We start from the raw sequence: 23,552 nt of genomic DNA, 5'->3' as shown, positions 1-23,552 counted from the left end.
TATACCCTGTCATATGTTTCAATCATTTATCAAAATTAAGATTCGGCTTTCAGCTCAATGAACGCTGGTTGATGCATGATTTTGTCTCAGATATGAGAATTGTTGCTTCTAGCTGAACTCAAGTAGAAAAATCCTTTGTGTTTATTATTATTTTTTATTCTAATACTCCTGTGGAAACTTGCACAGTTTCCACAGTTTTTTATTGTGCACTGTGCAAAATAAAAAAAGGGGGTGGGGGGGTTTGATTAGAAGAAAGTGGCTTTTATACACAGATCACATCAGTGTTGTTTTTGGCTCTTTAGATAATGAAACACTCATTTTTGGATTAGTGTTTGAATCGCACCATCACCCATCCCCCAGTACCACTGTAATGAAGCAGACTGTTCACTCAACCCTTGAGGTGTTGGTGCTTTTCTTTTCTTTTTTCTTTTTTTTCGGGGGGGGGGGCATGCATGGTTAAGAAATTTGAGGGAGTGGCGCACTAGCAGCATCACTTATCTAACCTCGTCAGTGAGCCCATCCAGTGTGTTTTCACTCAGCCCCTGTTACATAAACTTAAAGGTGATTAAATGGCATGTGTTCAGGTTATATCCCTTCATAGAAATGTTTCTATGACAACCTCCGTACCTCCGTGCAAGTTAAAGCAACCAGAAGTGATCACGTCCGTCCCCCCCTCCCCGCTGCACTTTGGTTCCCTCCCCCTCCAAGTTAAGAATGGAATTTGTGTTGACAGTTTTGGCCTTTAATGGCACTTTTGTGCCGCGCAAAAGTATTTGTTTACCAGGATCATATGCTGCAAGCTGTCAGCTTTGGAGAGATTGACTTCTTAAGATAAAAGAGTGCATTACATGCTTAGGAGGCCACTCTTTTGGACTGTAATTATCCACATTTCAGTAATGATGTTTTGTGTGTTCCAGTTACTAAGAGTCTTGAGACAGCTCAGACTTTTTTAGTTACGCTCTGGGTCACTTCTTAAGCCCAGCTAGACACCGTTGTCGACGAGGAACGCTGTGACTCTTTGGCTGGAGAAAGCTGTGTAGGGTGGGGTCAGGGGATGTGGATTATAGAGAGATTGCAGGCTCCTCACACAAGGGTGAGTTAATAGGGAAAAGTTGGTAACATACTCACTGACCATTTGATTTTTATGCTTGCTTTCCCAAGTTAAAAAGATTATGTGGCTATGCTGTAAATTGACTTTAATCAAAACAGTCACGTATCAAAATGTCCTGTAAAGATTGTTTTTGCAAATATTACTACATCTTACGTCATCATGTATCCCTCCAAGGGTTGTAAAACTCACAAACAGATGACCACACTCCACAAGCTGAGATGTGTAGTTTTTTGCTGGCGTGTATCACAGTGTGTCTGACTCTAAATGCAAAGAAGCATTCATGCAAAGTTATAAAACATTAGCTTTGTGTACACAATCTTTCTTACAGTTATGAAAAATAAGTCATGCTTTTCATAAAGTTTAAATTTCTCCTCTTGGCTGTTCTACTCTTGACCGTGACCTCATATATTGTAGTCTTCCTTTCAGCTGACACCAAGCTGCAACCTTCAGGGGTGAAAGATGGAAGCCAGCACGGATTGCCAGAAACTGCAGTTCCTGTAATAGCCACTTGAGGCTGTCTCCAAAAGCGAGTCAATCTCCACAGACTCCAGCATTAAATCGCTGAACTCTACAGCCTGGTACAAAAGCATTTTATTCATTCTCTTTAGCTTATTTCCAGCTTTTTGGGAAGATTAGGTTTTTGTTAGAATTTATCCATTTAAATGTTATTTAAACTGCTATGAGCGACAGGTAATTGGAACGGTATTTCACTTTTCTAGTCCTACCACTCAAAGGTGGGTGCTGACAGAGGTGGATAAATGCTAGCTGTTTGCTGATTCAAGTCACTAACAGTACCTTCCAACCATGCAGCCTTTTGGAGCCTTTTTAATGCAGTTAGCTGACAAATGATATGGATTGCTGTGTTGTTAATTGTACTTTCAGACTTTCCAGGAAGTCTCTTTTAAGTTTGCTGAGTGATGTTCTAACATTTTATTTGTATGTTGTTTTTCCATTAAATAGTATACATCTGTGTCTGTATGATGCATCCACGCAGTCTATGGATGCACCTTGACAACCAAGCTTCCACCCACTCATCCAGATGTGTTCACTTCTGGTTCTAAAAAAAGATGGAAATGCAGGATTCAAAATGTGGAGCCCACAACGGGCGATGTTGGTTGTGGCCACATACAACCATGGGTCCATTTGATAGCAGCCACAGACCTTACATGTTTTTATATCCTCAGTTTTTCTTTCTTTCTTTTTGAGTTAGCAGTTGCATGTTTACTGTGTGGCCAGTGTGGTGTGAGGGCATGACAGCTTTTATTCAAGTCACGGTCAGATGGACAATGTCCTCATGTGAAAAAAAAAAAGTGTTGGTTTTGGGGGTCTTGCCCTGAATTAAAGACAGAAGGTCACTCATGGTAAAAGGCAAGGTCACTGTTACTCAGACTGCATTCAGCCATCAGCTTGTCACTTGTAAACAGTGAGGACTGAGGTCCACTGAGGTTTAGAAGGTCTTTATATATGATATGTTAATAGAATAATGATTATTTTAATTAATTTCACAATAGAAATGTAAGAAAAAAGAAAAAGAGGTTAGGTTTCATAATGCCTAAGTTGGTTTTTACCTTAAATAAATAAATAAATATAGTATTAGTTAATGAGTGTACAGTTGTAAAGACTAGGCTTTATAGAATGGTTTGTATTGATGGGTTTTATCCTTTTTAGAAACAAAAACACACTGTGCCTCACAGAGGAAACAACCTTTCCTCTTTACCCTAAGAGACACAGAGAAAAAGGGAAAAAATGTTTATTTCAAACATGTTGTGTGTGTAGGGGGAAAAACATGAAAGAGAGGGGGGGTCATGACAGTAACAATTTTTGACAGGCACATTAGGCTGCAGAAAGAGCATCCAGCTCGGGGCTGAGGGCATATGGTGCTGCCTTCTGCTGGCATAGCTCTAGAACAAGTTACAGCACTCGTGCAGGGTCACGACTGTCTCAGGTTTGTTCCTTCTGTCTCACCCGTCTAAATAAAAACAGGGGGGAGAAAAATGGTAGTGGGGGGTTGGGTTGCGGTGGTGTTGAGCATGCTGGGCATAGCTTTGGTGTTGTACACTAGCCGTGTCTTTCAGCAAAAGGACAAAGAGAATGTTCCCAGTCAGGCCCCTTTGAGTCAGGACATAATTTGGTCAAAACGTGGAAGGGAGACGTTTGACATTTCCAGAAATGCATCGCTTTAACTTTGGATTGTTTCGCCACCATGTACTCTCCACCACAGTTTTTATTTCTGGCAATGCGAATGTAAATCTGCATAAAACATAATAGCAGTTATCAAGTTCTGAGCAAGTACAGCGTAGTGCTTTTCTCTTCTTTCACCATCTGAACACCCGGCTCGTGCTCCTGGATGGCAATCCCTAATCCTACTCTAAACAATGGCCATGTTTTCACCACACAGGCTCTTCTAGGTTTTCTCCTCTGTAATGTGGAGAGGATGGACTTGGATATTGTGGAGGATGACGCAGGGCTTTGGTTTGAAGGCAACAGATCGGTGGAAGGGTAATTACAGGCTACTGTGTGGCTCTTTGGATTTTCCCTGGATCACAGCTATAGGCCATGAAGCTCAGCCTCAAATGCAACTCTCTGAGAATGAAGTAAAATAGCCACAACATATGGACCCAACAAAACAATGGTTTATTTTTACGATTTTTGATGAGTGGTTTTTAATTTAGATTGTCACTCCTGGCAAGGAGCAGGGCAGATGGTGCAGACTTGAGTGCCCATCAGAGCCTAAATACCTCCAGGCAGCTGTTGGCCATAAACTTTTTTTCTCTAGCATTTTCTCTCTTTAACACGGCTCGGGTCAAGAGGAGTCAAACCTGTTACAACACCTGTTTCTGCATATGCAAATCTGTTGTTTTGTCATTTCATTAGGCAAGGCGAAAAGACGGGGGTCCCTTGTGGTTGCAAATGCGACTGGCACTGGGCCCAGTTGGCACGCTGCACTGTAGAAAGACGCTTGAGGCAGGGTGAGGGGAGGGAAGACGAGTTTGGTTTCTGTAGCACAAGCGACTTAACCATTGGGTTCCTTTACATCACAGCTCAATTTCGGGGTGGGCTCCTAAAATTTGGGGACAAAGTTGGACTGGATGTAAGGAGGGGGGAAAGTTCCACTCTCTATTTTATATGTATATCTTCTCTGTAAAGAGGATCCGAAAGTGAATGATGAAGGAAGGCAAAAATTGGCACACGTGTGGCTGGCACGCGCCACTCGCCTCCTTCACCCGGGATGGGGTGGGGGTACCCCCCCTCAATATCCTCTCCTCTACTCCCCCTTCCCAACCTCATCCCTTCATCATCTGGCGCTCTCCCGCAGCGCTCGTCTCTTAACCACATGTGCCAGTGCAGGGCCTGCTCTTGCTCCGGGGCTAATTGTTCACTGGTAAAACTGCATGCTTGTTGGTGGGGGTCTCTCCTTCAACCAGGCATAGGGATACAAAGCAGGGTGGCGGTGTGTTTGAGAGCGTGGGGTGGGATGGGGGGGCTCAAGATCATGATCTCTTCATGCAGTTTATTTTTCCCATATAAGTCTGAAGATTGTCAGTTGTAATCCTGCCTGTGTGCTGAATGCAACAAATACACCATGAAATTAAAGGTTATTGCAGGAGCGTAATGCAAAAGCTCTGTTTGAGATTACCAAAGCTGTTTGCAGACTTGCAGAGGATGAGAAGTGGGGAAAACACAGTATGTTTTCCTTTCCTGTGTTTGACAGTTTATGTCTTCCTTTGATCACTGGATTGATGGGTCATTTTAAACAGTTGTTTAGAATATTCAGACTTCCTTTCATTACAGTTGTTCAAAAAACCTTTAAGGCATTACAGTTACACTCACACTGAATGTATCTATCAACATTTCAGATTCCAAATTATTTTAAAATACAAATTTGTATTTTAAGTAGTTAACCTTGGTGTGTTGTCACTGAATTCAGTGTAGCGTGCTCTCTTGAACTTTTTTACAAGTGCCTTCATCAGCGTACACTTAAGAGTTAGATGGATGGAAAGACCCAGGACTAGTGCCTTTGCTGAGTTAATCTCATCTGATAACTGCTGTCTTCCCCTTCCTTCTCCTCCTTTCTTTTCTCCCACTCTCTGTCCTCCTCCTTTCTCTGCCATGGCTTGGTGGGTCTGATTTGTAGTTCTGCTCCTCTCTCACAGAAGGCATTAAAGCCAGGCCCCACAAGCCCCCTCTGATATGGGAGAGTTCATTAGAGATGTGCCTTTGATGGGCAGCCTTTTCATGTGACTACCGGTTTTTCAAATACCTTGATGTAGAAGCTTAAGAAGCCATTGTGCAGTAAGCCCTCCTTTTGATGCGACTTATTTAGATCTGCATAGTAAATCAGGGGGGAGTAAATAACCAGCCAGCAGATGGAAGCAAGGAGATAAGGCAGCAGCGAACAATCGCATTTGTATTTTGTTATGATGTTGACAGCAGCTAAAATTCACTAATCTAGAGCCACTGATCTGCATTTCAAAGAAATCTCATTTAGCAGCGGGGAGGATAAAGTTCCTCTCATTGTGTCTATTTTATTGCATTCTTCGCTAATTTATCTGCCCACAGATTTAACGTGCAGGGCTTGGTGGTAGGAGCCGGCGTCCGTGCGTTGCATAGGGGGTCTTAAATACTGTGAAAGCGGTTACGTCTAGACTGTGAGCTGAGGGTAATTACACGTCTGACCATGAATAGAATGAGTTTGAAGACTCATCTTTCTTCAGGCAGGCCTGAATTGCTCGACTAACACTGATAAGGAGCATTTGGTCCCCACAGAAATATTGCCAGTGACTTTCCATAACGCCCCCCCTCTCTTTCCAACACCAAGGATGGTATTTACTTTTAAGATAAAGTTATTGTGTATAGTAATCTGACTTGTTAGCATAATGTCCTCTTTCATCGCAGGACCCTCCTTTTTCTGATGTGTGGAGGTATTTGTGGTCCAGGTCTTAAATAGTTTATCTTGACTTAGCGCACAAGCACTTTATGTAAATATCAGCCTATAGCATTATTAGACCTTCATGAATAGTTGAATGCTTTTGCCATATTTATAAGTTGATAGAATTTACCAATGGTTTTAGACTTGGCATAAAGACATGTGTGTTATTTGTAAATCCCCACGAATTGGAGGTCATGCAGACTAATAGCATTCCAAATGCTTTTCCACTGAATAAAATATAACATCTGCATGGCCACAGGGTGCTGTGATGATGGAAGTCTATCCAGGAGCAAATGATTTAAGAGAAGTGGGGGGCATTATCTAAAAATTATATTTTATATCTATATTATATCTAAAGTGGCTCCTTAGTGTAGTGGTTTACACATTCGATAACAGGGAACGAATCCTCGGTTTGATCCCAGGAGCCGCAAGTCCTTTTGGGGTTGTGAAAGGAAGGGCATCAGGTTTAAAAAATCGGCCAAATCAAACATGTGGAGATACCTGCTGTGGCAACTCTTTGTGAATAAGGAAGCAGCTGAAAGTAGCTTATCCATATTATATCTAAAATGTGCTTTTTCAGATGTAGTAATCCCATCCAAGTAGATGTTTCACTCTACTTAAATACACATTAAAACAATTGTTATTCTGAAACTTTTATGTCGGTTTTCCCAATATCCAGTCCACTGGTTGGTGCTCACCCCCCAGTCTTAAACCTTCTTACCCCATTCTTTGCAAATATTGTGCAGCAATATGTGCAACGTTTTTTCCACAAACTCAAAACAGTGAGAAATTATACCAGTTGGCATGTTTTTGTTTTCAGCTGTGCTCTGTGAGCTCCGGGCCTTTTGCACAGTTCAGAGAGCACATTCCTTAGGATTCAGCAGTCGCTGGTTGCCTGTAGGGGTCATTGGAATTCTGGGAGAATAAAAGGGAGAGGAATAAAAAAACGTCCCAGGGAGGAACATCCAGGCCATTTTTTGCCCTTCATGCCCCCAGCAGCAGAAAGTGGCCTCTCTGATGCTCCTGGGGACTTGTTGTTAGCCCCTAGTTCTCTAAATGTAATGCATGTGCAATAAAAGTGTCCAGATCAATCAGTAGCTGCAGATGTGGCATTGTATTCTTCTTTCAATGTACTTGTGTGATTAACACAAAAATCATCAATGCTAATGGGCTCTAAATTATATGGATACCATAGCATGTGTACTTAGATTCAGACAGCTGAATGGAAGTATATGAGAAATCAATCGTGTCAGGTTAACGGTGTGATTTACTTGGCGTTGAGAGCTAGAGCCTTCCAGGCACTGCGCCTTTTAACTTTACAGAGATTGAGCAGTTTGGGGGCAGGGGAGTGTACTGTATCGTACATTGCCTGTTGGTGCATGCATTTACACACAGATATATACCCACACACATATGCTCTCAGGCTTCACAGCAAAAATCCAGGTGCACTTTGTTGTCACAAAGTTTACTGCCTTCACCTACAAACCTTACAGAAAATAGTTATGCAATAAGCCATCTAGCCCACACTTGTTAGTTCCAGCAATGAATGTTCCTAGGGGGAAAAAAAATCAGTGTGTCATAAAGTAGTTTTGGACTAACAGTGTGCTTTTGTTTTCTCTAATCTCAGAGAGCTGACATTGCTGGACTGCTACCCCACCTGTGACGGACAACAACAGCAAGTTCTCTCCCTGAGGGTAAGTATTTGAACATAGTCCCTTCATGTCCATCGGTCAAAGCATCCTGGACCTTGGGAGGGATTTAGAGCAGCATGTATTTTCAAAGCTCTGTGTTAAAATTAAAAGTACACAGTGCATTCCTAAGGCCAATTAATCTTTCAGAGTAAAACTCTTATGTAAAACAGTTGTGTGTTTGCATGCAATGACTGTGTCTTTGTTTTTAGTCTGTGCTTGATAGTGTTACGGTATTGTTAACCTGCCCGTGTTAGGGTGATTGTAGTGGCTGGAAGAGGTCAGTGGGGCCCCATTCCTCCTCAAATGTAACAAATCTTCATCTTGTCTACCTTGATAGAATTCCCCCTTCACTGGGCAACCTTTCAGTTGTGCCTGTTTGGTTTTCACACCCCAAGGATTTTCAATCTACTCTTACTTAGAAGTTATGATATGCACTATGGCTGACAAATGTGAGCAAGCTTGGATTTCTTTTTTCTTTTTCTTTTTTTTTTTTTTTTTTACTTTTTCTTTTTCTTTTTTATGCAATTGATGTCTTGATTGAGATTTGTAGCAGAACTAGAATTGAAGAGGGGTTACATTGTTCCTAAATTCGGTATATTCCACATGTATCTCTCTATATTGGTGAACACAGCAGGTGGCAAAAGTGGGACTCCACCAGTCAGACTTTTTCCATACAAATAATGAAATAAATAAATTATGAAATTGAATTTTGTGAATTGGAATGAAGAGTAACAAACAAGGAACAAAAATATATGACTATTAAAAAGCCCCAAAACATTTATTTATGATGTAAATCTAGTTTATTTGCATGTTTTATTCCAGCCTAGTCCGTGTCTTTACTGCATTTTACCTCCTTTCTTCCTCTGCTCTCTGTTTCACCGTCTCTGTCACATTGTGTGCTGAGCTCTGCTAAGCAGAGCTTATGAGAGTAAAGCCGACAGTTTTTCTATCATTGATAGAACAATGTTTGTTTACAATAAAATCACAATGCAAGCAGCCAAACAGAACTTAAAAACATTGGAAACTGTTGCATTAAATTAAATGGAGTCCACAGATCAACCCGTAGCCTCAGATTCCAAATCCAGCTATTTCTAGCTATTTGAGTCAGTTACAAAGTATCTGCTCAATGCATGTCCAGACAAATGCGCTTTTTTGTTGTTTTTTTCGGTGTGCTTCTCATATTTATGGTCCGACATGTTTCTTATTTTTCTTTTTAGGGATGAAATATGTATACAGTGCACCCGTAGAAAAAAGCAGACGACAAACACTGTAAAGTGCAAAGTGGTAAGTGAAAGCAGTTTTCATTGTCCTTGCATGCCTGGTGTTGTGTTTTCTTTCAGATTAATGTGTCCACTGTAATGAGGCACATCAGTCACGACTGCTGATGGGGTTTGGCTTTAGAGAAACAGTCCTGGGTGCTGAAATGACAAATCAGCAGAGCGGGGTATGAGAAAAGTGTACATATCAGTGTATCGTTTTCTTATGGATATATTGGTCATATGGTCTGGAGGGTGTTATTGTGACCTTATTAAAAAGAAAAAGCACAAGTGTTGTTTAAAGGTTGCACATAATAATCTGCCATTTTACATAATGCAATAGCCATTTATTTATTGCAGTTAATTAAATGCCACAATTATTCTGTCAAGGCCAAAGATGGAGGAATGTTTGTCTTTTTTGCAAGACAATGCATAAACTTGTTGAGGTGGAGCTATTACATTTTGGAGCCAATCTGGTTCATTTCCAAAAGAAGTAAAAAACTTTTTTCTGTGGTTGATTTATTGTTTGAAGCTAGAAGTTTGTGTCTGTTTGCTTTGAATCTATTTTTAAAATCTATTCAATCCATAACCTAACAGGAAAAAAATAAATTTTTCTTAAAACACCATCTTGGAGTACAGTCTTTGAGGTTAAAATGTGATTAAAGTGTGTGCACATAAGCAAAGACACTCAGCATCTTGGGTGCGAGACCACTTCCACCTTCCCATTGCTTTCATTCCTGAGTGAAACAGAGTCAAGATTTCTTTTTCCACCTAAAAGAGATTTAAACATTACTTCTTAATTTGTCCAGTATTCAGTTAAATCTTCAAAGATGAACTCTTACTGCATATCTGCTAGCCTAAAAATGTCCCTCTAATCATTGCAAAAATGTGTAATTGCCTCAACACTGCAAGCTGCACTTCCACCGTAGACACATATAAAAATCTACAGCAATTAAGCATATCTTTGGCTACTTTAAAGAAGCTACAGCTCAGTCTGAACAGCTCTCTGCGCACATTTCCAGTTTGAAATTGATTTCTTGTCATAGATCAGAGACCTCTTGTCATACCATTTTCAATCCTCAGATGGTTTCTCTGAGCCCGCTAACTGTCGTCCCTGTGAGTGGGCAAACAGGGGAACCTCCACGGGTCTTTACCCTGGGCACTCAGAACAGTCGAGGGGGTAGAGGCAGAAATCAAAGGGACTTGGATCATTCCCCATTGGCAGCCTCCATTGTCTAGCTGATTTGGGATTGGTGGAGAAGGTGAAAACTGCAGGGTCGGTGTGTGGGGGTGGATGGAGATCAGGCAAAGCAACCCTTCTTTTTTTTCTAATCTTTATCCACCATTAACCCCAGTGCCCCCGTGTGTGGCTGAGATCAGGGCCATTGGTCAATCCCCCATTCACTGCCACCCAGAATATTTTAAAGTTAAGCTCCATCGCTTAACAAAAAAAGTCTTACTCATCAAAGGTTTACTTTCCCTTCTTTCCCCCTTTTCCTCACTTTTGCACTCACTCCCAAGGATCTGCTGCCGTTCTTCATGCGCCCTTCTCTCTATGGTCCACTGTTTTGTCTTCACACTTAGGAAAGAGGGAGGGGGAGAAGCTGAAAGTTTTTTGGAAGTTCCCCAGTTTCCATTTTTCGATTTAATGAAGTTTGGGGTAGGGTCTGATTGTGTCATACTGTGAGCAAATTGGAAGAAAAGCCAGTGACATCTTGCCCTTTGCTGAGCTCTCTGATTAGGAGATGTCCTGTTCTTACATTACTTCCATGAAGGAATTATTTTTGCATACCTGACATTTATATTTCCAGCAATTTTTTCCTCTTCTTTTTAACTGGTGTGAATGCTCCATATAAAACCCAGTTTAAGAAGAAGATAGAATTCAGTCCAGGTCCTGTTCTCAGTATAAACACTTTAGATTAATCTCTTTTTCCACACTATACTTTTTTCCTAGCAACTATCGGGTATTTATCTCACTCACATCTATCTAAAAAAGAAATAACTGAGGGTCAGAGTAAAAAAGCAAGAGAGGATGTGGAGATGGAGGATGTCGGGTGATGAGTAAAGAAAAGAAATTGCACGGCGAATGTTTGTCCTGAGTGCACAGTTGCTATGAGAATGAAGTTTGCAAGGAGGCTCAGAATGAGTATTACCATCATTACCTCAGAAGAAGATGGCTCTATTGATCCTCTGCGGTATTCCCCTCTTTTTCTTTCATGCTATCTGTTATCCAGTTGATTATAAATTGCCAAATCTTCATTCGAATATGAACGGATGAATCTGAATCTAGAATATGTAATTTAAGAAATTTTAATGCAGGAAAAAGAAAGTTAATTTCCCTCAGCAAAGGTGGCCTGCCTCAGCATACTTTGGGGCCCTTGCAGTAGTTCTGTATATGTGTGTGCGTCATATTAGATAATACTCGTTGGAAATACCGCATGCAATAGCTTAATTTCTGAAGAAAAGGGAGCAAAGATCTGCTGTTTCAAGTGTTATTCTTTCCTTGCAATTTAATTCAAGAAAATCTTGGGGCGTGGAAGCAGGGCCTGATGGCATCTCTCCAAGAGCCTGAGATTATTGTGAAACCCAACCTGAGGCAGGCATGACATCAGAGAGGCCTGACTTTAGGTTGAACTCCTTATTTCAGGTGGGACGAATTATGAGTGGGCTTCGCTCGCAGGTGATCGTGTCCAGTGAATCGGTCGCACACACTCGCGCATTCTTCTCCCAAGGTCTGAATGCTGATTGTCTTGACAGATTGAACTCGTGTGTTATCACCAAGCTGTCACGCAGCCTCATTTTTCAGCCTGCACAAATAGTCTAAAGTTTATGTTAGCCCTTCCCAGCGCAGTGTTTTATAGGGATATCGCCATCGTGACATAAACTAAATCCTACAGTGTTTTAACCTGCTGATGAGTTCTGTTTATGTAAGGGTCTGCATGCTAAGGTGCAGTACATGGAAATAACTGAGTTGCCAAGAAGTTGTTCCTGAATTCTTGGGAGACACTAAAAATCAAACATTATTTTAAATGTGATTACAATTAACTTTTTGCACGTTAGCTTTGTGAACTTAAGTCTGTCATAACTACATTTAGTTTTTTTTTTTTATTTGAGTGACTCAGTTTTGCTGTTTTTAATTAATGGTAGGATTCCTCTCTATGATAAGACTTTCTCTCTCTCTCTCTCCCCCCCCCCCCCCTTTACTTTCTCTCAAAGTAAAAGTTTCAAATCAAACCACACGGTCACAGCCACTGAAAAAGCTTTTACTCCAGAGGCAACAAGCCAAGTCCTTTGTTCGTAATGATCATTTGATCGCAGCTTGAAAAGGGATACAGGCGGCAGCGAAATCCTACATGAGCTTGGAATCTGACTTCCTCACCACAAACCACAAGCCTAGACAGTGCAACCGCTACTACCTGGTTGGAGGCGAAATGGGCAAAAAGTATTCATGTGTGTGGAAAAACACACTCACACAGCATGCTCGATTTGGGTCATGGAGCTGACAGACAGTGGAATGTGAATGTGTGTATGTTGACAAACTCCACTGCACTCTGAATGGGGTTTGTGATTACACCTCATCATGCGTGTTGCATCGGTCCTGTCTCCGGCCCCGATCCTTCTCCCTCCCTCCATCTCTCTCCCTCTCTCTCTGCTTTCCTCTTGCCTTCCACTCTCTCCACCCCCCCACACCCCCCAATTTCTCCCCCTCTCACCGCAGTGCCTCTTGGGCAATCATGTGGTCACACTACCTGACTCCTTGCTGCTCAAGAGTGCAGTTGACAAAAACAGCCCGAGGCCCGTCATGTGGAAAAGATTCAGTCGGCACACAGCATACATCCTACCCCCCACCCTACAACTTCTCACTTTCTCCCGCTAAGTAACTGGAGCACCGGGGTGTTTCCTTCTTCTGCTCACCTGTGAAGGAAAATGGCAGGGCTTTCCTCCTGTCTGGCCATATGAGAGAGTGGGTATTTTTGTGTTTGCAACTTTGCAGCCACGGTACGTGGATGCCGCTTTAAACAGCCGTGCAAAAGCGCATGTGGGTGTACGTGTGTGCTTTCCACCCTCTCCCTACCACACTCTGAGAGGTGCAGGCAGTTTCTCTTTGTCTGATGAGTTGCACACCTCGTGTCATGTAACATAAAGCTGGCGGTCAGTGAGAGCTCTCAGCTGTCAGTCAGCTTGGTGGTCCTGGCCTGTCGAGCTGCTCACCTGTGTTTATTGGACAAGACCCCCTCCACATTACCCAGGGAGAACATCTTGTCTCCCCTCCTTTTCTTTTTCTCTTCCTCTCTGCCATGCCTTCTCTTTTATTTTGTCTCTTTTTATCATTCCCTTTGTCTGTCCTTCTTCCTCTTCCCGTTTCTCAACATAGTATCATTTTTGTTTAACTTCTCTCTCAGTCATTTTTTAAAATCCACCCCTACCTCCTTTCCCGAACTCTTCTCCCTACTGTCCTGTACAGTTTATTTTTCTGGCTTTCTTCCCTGTTTTTGCTTTTCTACTATTCTTTTGTTTCCTTCTCTCTCCTTTCCCGCTGTCCGTTTTGATTTTGAATTATTTTGGGACCTCTTTTGTCACTCCTTTGAGTTTGAAGCCAAAGAGGCGGTGGTGTTCATCTTTTCTCTGCACCTGGATGAACACACGCACGAGCTTGCTTGCACCGCCGCTGGATGACTGATTGAAACTTGTGTCTCAAAGTTGCTAATGTTCACTGAAGCATTATATTGTAGATAAAGTAAATAAACTGGGGTACCATGGGAGAAATCTCTGGAATAGACTGCTGAGATCTCACAGATGACACACACACATTCACATGCATGTAGACTGGCAGAGGCTTTCTCTCTTTCACTTACACAAAGACGCACACACTCACACATCAAGCAAATGGCTGAAGAGATGTCAGCGAGGCTGAGGCGTGAGCAGAGCTAGGACGCGGAGATATTTTCTATGGCTCAGGAATTTCACAAGTTTAATGTTTTTTGAGAAGCTCTCTAGAAAAATAACAGTTAGACTCAAGGATCTGCAGTCAAGTGGTCGATTATATAGCAAGCATATAGCTATAGAGTCTATTGTTAGTATCTATTTTAAGATCTAATGAAAAAACATTTTATTCTTTACTTACTGAATTTCCTAGCAGGTAAGTAAGTCATGCTTAACCAGGTAGTTTTCACATATTTCACAGCGTACCCATAGCCAGAAACCTTGGACTGTATATAAAGGATGGCTGTAACCACCATTATGTCATCCAATGAGTTTGTAAAGTCCAGTTATGAAGCTTTGATTTTAGTTTTTTACCAGTGCCAGATTATTTTTGGAGGGTAGAAGTCGTCATATTACACAAGAACATTTAAGGTTAACTTGGCAGATAATGCTAGTAGGTTTGGTTTTGGTTAAAACGATGAAGGCCATACATAGATACAGATGTTGTTATTTAATGCACAGCAAAATAAAAAAACAACTATAACAATAATTTCAACCACTGTAGCACAGATTTGTTGTATGGGTGGTACCACAAAGCAACATGTATTATTTGTCAGCTAAGTGCTCCAAAAGGCCCCACACCGCAAACATGATCAAGTGAGTCAAACTAATAAGGCTATGCTAAGAGACAGTTACCAGCTGCAGCTGCCTTTGTCAAAAATCATAGATAGCATATTCCAGTGAAATCAGCCAAAACAATTAAAATGCATAACTTTAAACCATTAATGTGGGAGATTTTCATGTGGCAGTAAGTATTCATTCCTCCACCTTTGGAGCCAGCCTCAAATGGCTTTTTGAGGAACTGCAGGTTCTGGCTTCTTTCTTTAGGCCTGGAGGTTGCTGCTTGGCTAAAAGCTTTTCATCTTCATTTATTAGCACTCTCTCTAGTCTGAACTTTGTAATTATACTTTTCTTTCCAGAAGTTTTTTTTTTCACCCTTTTGAAAGACCCTTCTGACTTCAGTCAGTCCAATTCAAATTATTTTTGTTGGACAGACTTAATAGCTAGGCTAGTTAGCATATTGGTTAAATGTGAGGGCTGACTCTTTGTGGCTGCAGGGTTTTAAACCAATGTCCACTGAATGATCCCTCAGTTTAGAATACTTGTGAGGTATTAAAGCCACACATCAATAGAGCCCTCCATTCATATTTTCACCTGCTATTATTTAAAACTCTCCTGTATTCAGTATAGTTCCATTCTGTGCTGTAAAGTGGTATTGGTGACATGGTAATACATTTGCATTGTGCCCAATGATAAATACTCTACCAGGTTTTACTCACTCCGCTGCTTCCGAATGTGTCCGGACAGCGCCTATATTGTCAAAGGCACGGGGGTCATTCAAAACTCGGTCTCCCTCCCTTCTGCCTTTTGTCAAATATTGCTGTGCGGGTGATAGTTTTCTCATTTATTTAGTGAATAGTTGGCGGGTGAAAAAGAAAGAATTTTACATTATGGAAATGATGGAATGGGTTATAATCTCCCACATATTCATCACAGCAGACATTGGACCCTTGTGATACCGTCCTCCATTTGGCTATTGTTCCCTTTCTCTTTTCGCATACTGTTCCCCTCAATGGGCAAAGCAGGCTTTAATCCTGTCTCTCTTTGGAATGACAATGTTTACTAGCTATCATTCAATAAGGAGCCAGGAGCACGAGACACATCCCTCTATCACTAAATGCTGTGTGAATGTGCTTGAGCCAGCTACAGAAACACGCTGTGAGCCCACTAAGGATAAAGGAGAGGCTGGCTCTACAAAGTGATTAGACTTTTTTTGTGTGTGTGTGTGTGTGTGTGTGTGTGTGTGTGTGTGTGTGTGTGTGTGTGTGTGTGTGTGTGTGTGCGGGTTTTACAACCTTTAAAATCATTTTAGAACTTTTCTTTTACTTGACCCTCTTGTCATCCTTGTACTTAGTGTATACAGTATATTTGAAAAAATAAGCTTAGTGCAGGCTTGACAACACACTGATACAGCACCGTTGGGTAATTATTGCCTGTAAGTAGGGATTAGGGTTGTGGATGTTGACAGTAAATTGGCTCAGAGCATGTGTTAAACACGCCTTTATGTACAGACACCTTCTATTTTCTTGCAAAAATGGAAGGTGACTATTCATAAAGGGACTTTTTTTTCTTTTCTACATCACCCTTATTTAAGGATTGGCAGCACATTTGGTAAATATGTCTTTTGTTGTGTAAAAAAACAAGCGCAGTAATGAGATTTCTAAATATAAAACTTCAAAGAATGAAAAGCCAAACCTTTTTATTGTTTTTATTTTTCTCGTTTCCTTTGCCCTGCCGCACTATTTGCCTTTCAGAGTCTTGACAGCTTTAGAGATTAGTGCCATAGCTGCTAACAATCATTAGTGTGTTTTCACCATTGTGTCATGCACTGTTTTCTACCACCACCAACCCCCAGCTCTGCCTCCTGCGTGTCTCCTGCTTTCGTGCCGAGCAAGGAATGAAAAACAATCGTTATGACCTCCAGCGACCCCTGCAGACGCACAGTCAGTTAAATGGTTTGTAAGACGTTTAATTACCAAATGGTATAATCGTTATTCATCTCATCATTAGATGTATGATATTAAGTGAATTGCCTCCCCTGAGTCCCCGTGTTTCACAGATCAATAGATTTAGATGGAGTTTGAAGGGAGTAGGGGGCTGATTGGGAAGTTAAAACACTTCTGAGGCTCCTGATATGAACACAAGCATTGTTCCTGTGATGCACAGTGGTGACATTGACTCATTTATTTATGCAATTAGCTTTTATGTAGGTTTAATTATGCTAATTTCAATGTCGGCAGACAGGAATGGTATGTCACTTTTTTTAAATGGATTTACAGCTCCTGGGTTTATTTGGTGGTGAAAGGACAAGAAACAATGAATAAGGTTATGGCACCGCAGACTTCCCATCAGCAGAGTGCTTGCGTTTGCACTTTGGGACACTTTGTTGGTATCGTGCTTTGTTTGAAGCCATTGTGGAGATTGCTAATGCAGCGTGTACACCTCTGAGGCCCAGTAGCCTGCAGCTTGATATTGCCTGTATTCCCAGTGTGAATATGGCTGAGTGGTGATCGGGGACTTGCTGCACCAGAAGCTGCTATTCACTGCAGCAAGCACTACTAGCCTGAGTTAATTGTCCATTATCTGCTATTATCTAAGCTCTCCCTCTCCCTTTCTCTTTTATTTTCTCTCACTCATGATTCTAGCCATCACCACCAGTTTCACTCAGTATGCTGTATCCACTGCTTCTTTTTCCCTCCCTACTCTAGCAACCTTATACCAATGGTGTAGTCAAGTCCTGGCAACTGAGTTCAAATAGTAATAATGATTCCCTTTGTTCCTGACGTACCTCGAACAGGATTCTGAACATGAAGTCAGCAAAGCACCATGTTTAATCCTTGTCTTATCGTCTCACTAGTTGAGTGGGAGGTGCTGAACATTCTCATTCAGAGTACACATTTGTGGATTATTTATTCTTAAAAGCATGCAGAGGAATCCAAATACATTTGAATTATACTTTTTTTTTAAGTATAAAGTTAAAACGTGTTCAATATGATTAACAGTGACAAGCTATCATTTTGACAAGAGAAGCAATCTCTTATCCTGGATAAATAAATCAATTTAATTAAAGTTTATCAAAGAATATCAGCTTCTTCTTCTGGTTTCTCTTTGATGACATGATAGATCTGTCTGCAAAGGTGTTTGAGGAATCCTCAAATATTTCACTTGATGGCACTGTTTTCCTTTTTGCTCCAGCTGAAGCAACAGGGAATGTTTTATGTATGCTGGGCACAATGTGAAAAGTCTGGCTATGCCACAGATACGTGTCTTCCTCTTTCCTTCTGTCCCTGGGCACTGAGAAACTGTCAGAACATTGGCAATAAAAAAAATAATAAAATAAAATGTGCACTATATTATTTAAAAAGAAAAATATCCCACAGATAAAATGGTTTGAATCTAAGTACGCATTGATCCAGTTACTAAAATACTTTATTAAACTACTCCTTGTTGTTTTTGCTTCGCTGTTTAAATGAATCCACATGCACTCCAGTTGTGTTGCTATAAATTCTTCTACTCATTCCAAGCAAGATGATGCACACTATAAGACATTCCTCAAGTTAATTTCTTTCCTTGATATAGTTTTGTCCTTGTACTCAATTAATCACCACATACTGCTAGACTGCATATTAGACCTCACCATTTACTAATAGACACTTTTTAAGGCTTTCATTTACTGTATGAAATTGCTGATTAGAAAAATGTGGGAATCTTGTATGGTAATGTACAGCTCTTCTTGTGCAATTTATTGCTGTAAATGCCAAGACCTTTGAGGGGCAAAACATATTATTAGAAAGCTACTTAGAAGCCAATACAATATTTTTTGTATTTTTATGTTTTTTCATGTGATGTACTTGTAGTTATGCAGTGCTTTTCTGGTCTTACTGACCACTCAAAGTGTTTTGAAAAGTGCTTTTTTTCAGTCAGTCAGACTTTGGTGTCAGTACACTCAGTGCAAAATCATGTGTCAAATTCTGTCATGTCATTTGTCAAACCCTTAGAAAAGAAATTAGCTAATAAGTTTTAAATATTCCCAGGAGATGGTTCACCTTTGGGAATGTACATTTTTAAGTCGACACAATATTAACTCGTGTTTTTCATTTTTCTTTTTAATGTTTAGACTTACTGTTGCTAATATTTTAGATGAAACTCCTAGAATTGTATTGTGTAATGAATTTCTTCTCATTGTTCAAGAGTGACAAGACACTGAATGTAGGGTTCATGAATAAGGTCAAGCAAACTGAGGATTTTTAGGGTTATGAATGATGTGTTTATTACAATATTTAAATCATTTTACAATAATATATAAAGAATGTTATATAATATATGCATGCAACCAAATATCTGTCAGTGCTAGATTGTAAATTGTATATTTGTTGGTATAAATTGTGGTATTACACTGTAAAAAGTAGTTGCCAGTTCATACCATTATTTAACAGGGATATTTCTTACATTGTAGTTATGAGTTGAAAAAAATAAAAAGTATTCAAGCCTAAAACTGTAGTTAAGAGCGCTCCACTCTGGCCACCATTTGTCCATTAGTTTTCCTGTTCTCTCACACAGAGTGAGACTTAAGCTGAGTTTAAATAGGAGTTGGATGGATGGATTAGAGGTGTGTGGGGCGCTGGGGGATCAAGATCATATTAAGTGCTCACAAAGCAAATTGCTCAACATTAAGAAGTCTTGATCTGGTGGTCCTGCTTCACAAGCAGCCTGTAAAGAAGCAATATATCACAGTAAAAAATAACTACAGCTTGTATTTCAGCATCGTGCACATCATAAATAAAGGTGTGCAACGTATAATTGAGGCTCGTGCACGGGGAACTCGGCTGGAGATGAGAAATGGAAATCTGTGTACTGGTAAATAGATAATCACACAAAAGTAATTGAGGTTTTCAAACCCCAATCTAGTCTGCCAGCATGAGCTCGTTTGCATGTTAATCACGTCAGTGATTTCCCTTCATCACAGGGAAGTCCGTGCACACTTCCATAACCAGCTTTTAATTGCATTTAAAATGTCACAGAGGTGGAACACATGTAATTTAGCCAGAACTGTGTCCAAATTAATGGGTACTACTGAGACGCTCCATTGGACAGGGTTGGAAATGAGAGAGGCTGTCCATTGTTTGGGTCTTTATTAGAGATGCCTCAGTCTTTCCGTCTCTCCACGATAACATCTTTACAGCACCTTTTGAAGTTTCTATCAAGACTTCAAAATGAAATCTGACAAGCATTTTGTGAACGACTTAACTCTACAATAGATGCCAACTTCTTGCAAAAAAAAAAAGCCAAATGGATGGACATTAAAAAGATGGAAAAAGGAAACATCAAAGGAAGAGAACGCAAAGTCAAAGTGTTAGGTTTTAAATGGAGAAAGAAAGGGAGGAATAGTTTATTTTCTTTCATCACCAGGTGTTCTTTGGCGTATAAATTACCAAGATGATGTTTCCATAACACAGCTTAGGGCACTCTAGAGAGGGGAAACCTGCAAAACAGACCTATTTAATTTTTCATAGAGGTGGACCATCAGGAGCAATAAGCCAATATTCCTCTTCACCTTTTCCAGATGCCTTCTACACCACTATATCTTACCAAAAACCCAAGCCCCTCTTACTTTTGGATTTCATTTTTTTTTTTTTTTTAAGAAAAAGTTCTGCCGAGACCTACATGAAAGGAAGGAACTGTTGAAATGTTAATTTTACCATCTGCTGTTGAGGTCTGCTACCTTTGTGTGTGTGTGTGTGTGTGTGTGTGTTTTCTTTTTTCCTGCCTTCTTTAATTCCCAGTAGTTCTGTTCTGTTTCATGAATGTGCTGCTATTTTGGCTGTTTGAAGTCATGGGGTTTCTGTGAGCGTGGCTACGACTGGCTGGAAAATACAATGCCACATGGCGGATGGTGGAGACTGTCCCATTAGTTTCCTGTTTAGAGCCCTGTCCCTCCTGGTAACACTGCTTCTTATACCAGTCCCAAGGATCCAGTTACACTCCCATGCATGCCCAGCTCCAGCACACAGTTTGTCCGTCCCTCTTGCTGACTCGGGCTTGCCCTCGCTCCCTCTCCTTCATGAGTCTGCACGTCTTTGGGGACCTATTTAGTCTGTTTATCTTAATGCTGAGGATTTTAATCACTCGTTAACAAGACCCCTAGCACCTTTGTCCAATAAAAGGTTTTTCTCCCTCTCAGCACACGTTATTGGTAGTTTTCCTGTAAGCTCTACAAACCCCCGTCGAATCCAAGATGGAAATGAAATTCTTGACAGCAGTATTTCCCCATCTTTATGTGTCCAGCCTTTTCATCAAAAAAGTTGACACTTTTAAAAGCAAAGACATATTGCCAAGTTTGCTGTAAAGATTTTGCCAAATGGATAGATTCCATTGTGAGATTTGATAGTTGGCAATTAGGGTGAGACATCCTGTGTGCAGAGTTGCTTAGCATTTTCCTTGGCCGGGACCAGATTGTTTAGTCTGCTCTCATTGTGAGCTGTTTCTGAGCTGCAGTTGACGGTTGTTTGCAGAGCGCTGGGGGAAAATGTGAGAGGGGCCAGTGCCTTTCTCTATTTATTTATTTTCCCCGTCCTTGGAGCTGGAATCTGATTTGTGTTCATGTTTCTCTATTCTCTCTGAGCGGTTTTTAAGTGTGGCTGCTGAAATCTAGACTCTGTATGACCTCACTGCGCGGCCTGTGTTTCATTAATGACCAGCCCTGTGGTTTGGGGAGAGGAATATTTTTCATATGACACCGCCTTGCATTAGCGCGAAGCGGCAGCTGCACAACCACAAAACCATCCAATTTTGTGGCTTTGAAAGGTGTGAAAAGTTCAGCTCCCTATAGCAAGCTTTGCATTTATAATTATGCTCAGTGTATGTATGTATATGTGTCAAGAAGCGGAACTACTGAAGACTTGTAAAAGAAACCCAAAGGAAAAAAAAGTCACCTGCTAATGAAACATTTGTCTTTCATTCTCCTTGGCAACTTGTAAAGTAAATAGTGGCGATATATTTCAGAGAAAGATGTTTACACACTTAAAGCTCTGACATGCTATGCCTTCGTGAAGCCACCTAAAATAACAAGCAGAAATTCAAAGTGGAATAGGTAGCACTTTGACAGCTCGATTCATCTGTAGCAAATATTTGATTTCAACATGATTTTATACTGTTTGGAACCCTTTGTGGGTCCAAGTCTTTTTAAGTCTTATTTTTTCCAAGTGCCACATCTGGCATATGGAGTATTTCTTTGCAGATTGATTGATTTCCCAGGCTTTGTTGGAAGCCACACGGCGTTTTACTAAGAAGCATGCAACAATTCACAGACACACGTAGCAAGCCTCTATACCCCCTCCCTTCTCAAAAAAGAAAAAAAGAAAAGCTCAGACACTAGACTACTGTAACTGTTTGGTACCTTGCAGGATATTGAAAATCCAAGAGGAAACCTCAGATTTGTCCTCTCCTAAAACAAAGAGCCCTTGTGCTCCGGCCATCCTCTTCTCTTCCCCCCTCGCACTTTAAAACCATACCTTCATCATCATCATACCGATAAATAAAATGTCTTTGAAAACACAAGATAATTTCAAGTCATTCGCTGCGGTGCACTCCTCTAGTTCTGTCAGCTTGAAGGCAGGAGTTGGAAGAGGGAGAGATTGAGGTAAGTCACCAAGTCTCAGGGAGAGTGAACAAAGAAGAGAAGATTACCTAATAGTCCTGCTATGTATTTGAAGTGGAGCCTGCTGTTTGTTTGGGGAGGTTCAGGAGATGGATGTGCAGGGAGATGTCTAAAGGGCAGCTGATGGGTACTTTTAAGCTGTCAGAAACATCCCATTTGCCATTTGTCTTCTTGAATAGATGACAACAGGCTTCGACAGGGGCAAATGACAACAAAGAGAGAAAGTTATTGTCTCCCAAGTTCGCACAGTGTTGAGAATGTTGCCTCCAAGTATAATTGGGCACCTTTGTGTAAATTAAGAGTCATCCACAGTGATAAGTTGACAAGGCTTATAAGCCACTCATGCATGCACTCACTATTTTTGGTGCCTGGTGTCATGAGATCTCTAATCAGTCTGCAGTCTGCTTGTATATGTTTGTAACCAATACAGGTTTGCTAGTTGTCACTGTTTATAAAGAAGTAGTTAACGTAATTAATGCCAAACTGATGCTTAACTTTCTTGAATTAATCTCATTAGAAGTCCACATTATATATGTTGCTCGAAAGATGCAGAGATTTTTAGATGAAACGTTTTCACGCCTCTTGTGAACGCCTCACAAAACGTGAAAAACATTTTGTGAACAATACACTTCTTATTGACACTTATTCTTTTTTAAAAGTCTCTTTTTTTCAGCTGGCATAACCCAAGCCACTCTATTGATAACTTCTAAAAATGGTTTTCTGAATTTCTTTTTTCTAATTCCATAAATTGCAGTCTTCCTTTCTCTTGTGATTTTTGAACAAACAGTTACAACCTTTAGATTCTTTGAAATCCCTGCCATCCGTTTCTGTTTTGATAAATTGTACATCTCGTCCTATTTTCAAAGTCATCAGCGATTGCGTTTTTGCCACTCAGAGCACTGAACATGGACAGCTTTTAAAGGTAGTGAGTAGGTCTGATAAGTGGCTCAATCCTTGTACTAAAGCATTTTTACTGAAGGTTTAATAGCTACTGTATAATGAATTATAATGTATTCTCTCCGATTGCAAATTTCCTCTAATACAGCCGTTCTGCTGTAGTGGAAAAAGTCCATCTGAATATTATTGTGACCAGCTTTTTAATAATACAAATCAATTGCATGATTTTAAGTAGTTAGACTCATACTTTTGTTGTAAATTTTCCCCCCAATGCCAAATGGAGTAAGTGCTGGTATAATTGGAATAGCTAACCAATTTCAAAGCAGAGACATTTTTCATCCCAAAAATGATTTGCTGTGTTTGTGGTACATCATGGTCAGCTCTAAGTCAACTGTATGTGTTAGTATAAAATACAGTCGAACATTTCAGCCTTGAAAAGCAATAGGCTTATGAATCATCTTGCTGT

General features: G+C 40.6%; 1 protein-coding gene across 2 annotated transcripts in view; it reads left to right on the top strand.

Annotated features, from left to right (window-relative positions):
- foxp2 (forkhead box P2) overlaps window positions 1–23,552 on the top strand; it is a 102,974-nt gene that overhangs the window by 2,181 nt on the left and 77,241 nt on the right. Inside the window, exons 2-4 of one of the 2 annotated variants that reach the window (XM_086268164.1) lie at window positions 1,526–1,689; window positions 7,669–7,735; window positions 8,950–9,016. The gene's annotated coding sequence lies outside the window, so the exon portion shown is untranslated. The remainder of the gene's footprint in view (window positions 1–1,525; window positions 1,690–7,668; window positions 7,736–8,949; window positions 9,017–23,552) is intronic. The other variant, XM_086268165.1, reaches the window with a different exon arrangement.

The sequence above is a fragment of the Aulonocara sp. 'chitande type north' Nkhata Bay genome, linkage group LG17 (genome assembly GCF_057382095.1).
Source record: "Aulonocara sp. 'chitande type north' Nkhata Bay isolate Kocher_YH1m ecotype deep benthic linkage group LG17, A_spYH_male_GT1.1, whole genome shotgun sequence".
In the NCBI taxonomy this organism is placed as follows: Eukaryota; Metazoa; Chordata; class Actinopteri; order Cichliformes; family Cichlidae; genus Aulonocara; species Aulonocara sp. 'chitande type north' Nkhata Bay.
This window is presented reverse-complemented; position numbering and strand designations above follow the sequence as displayed.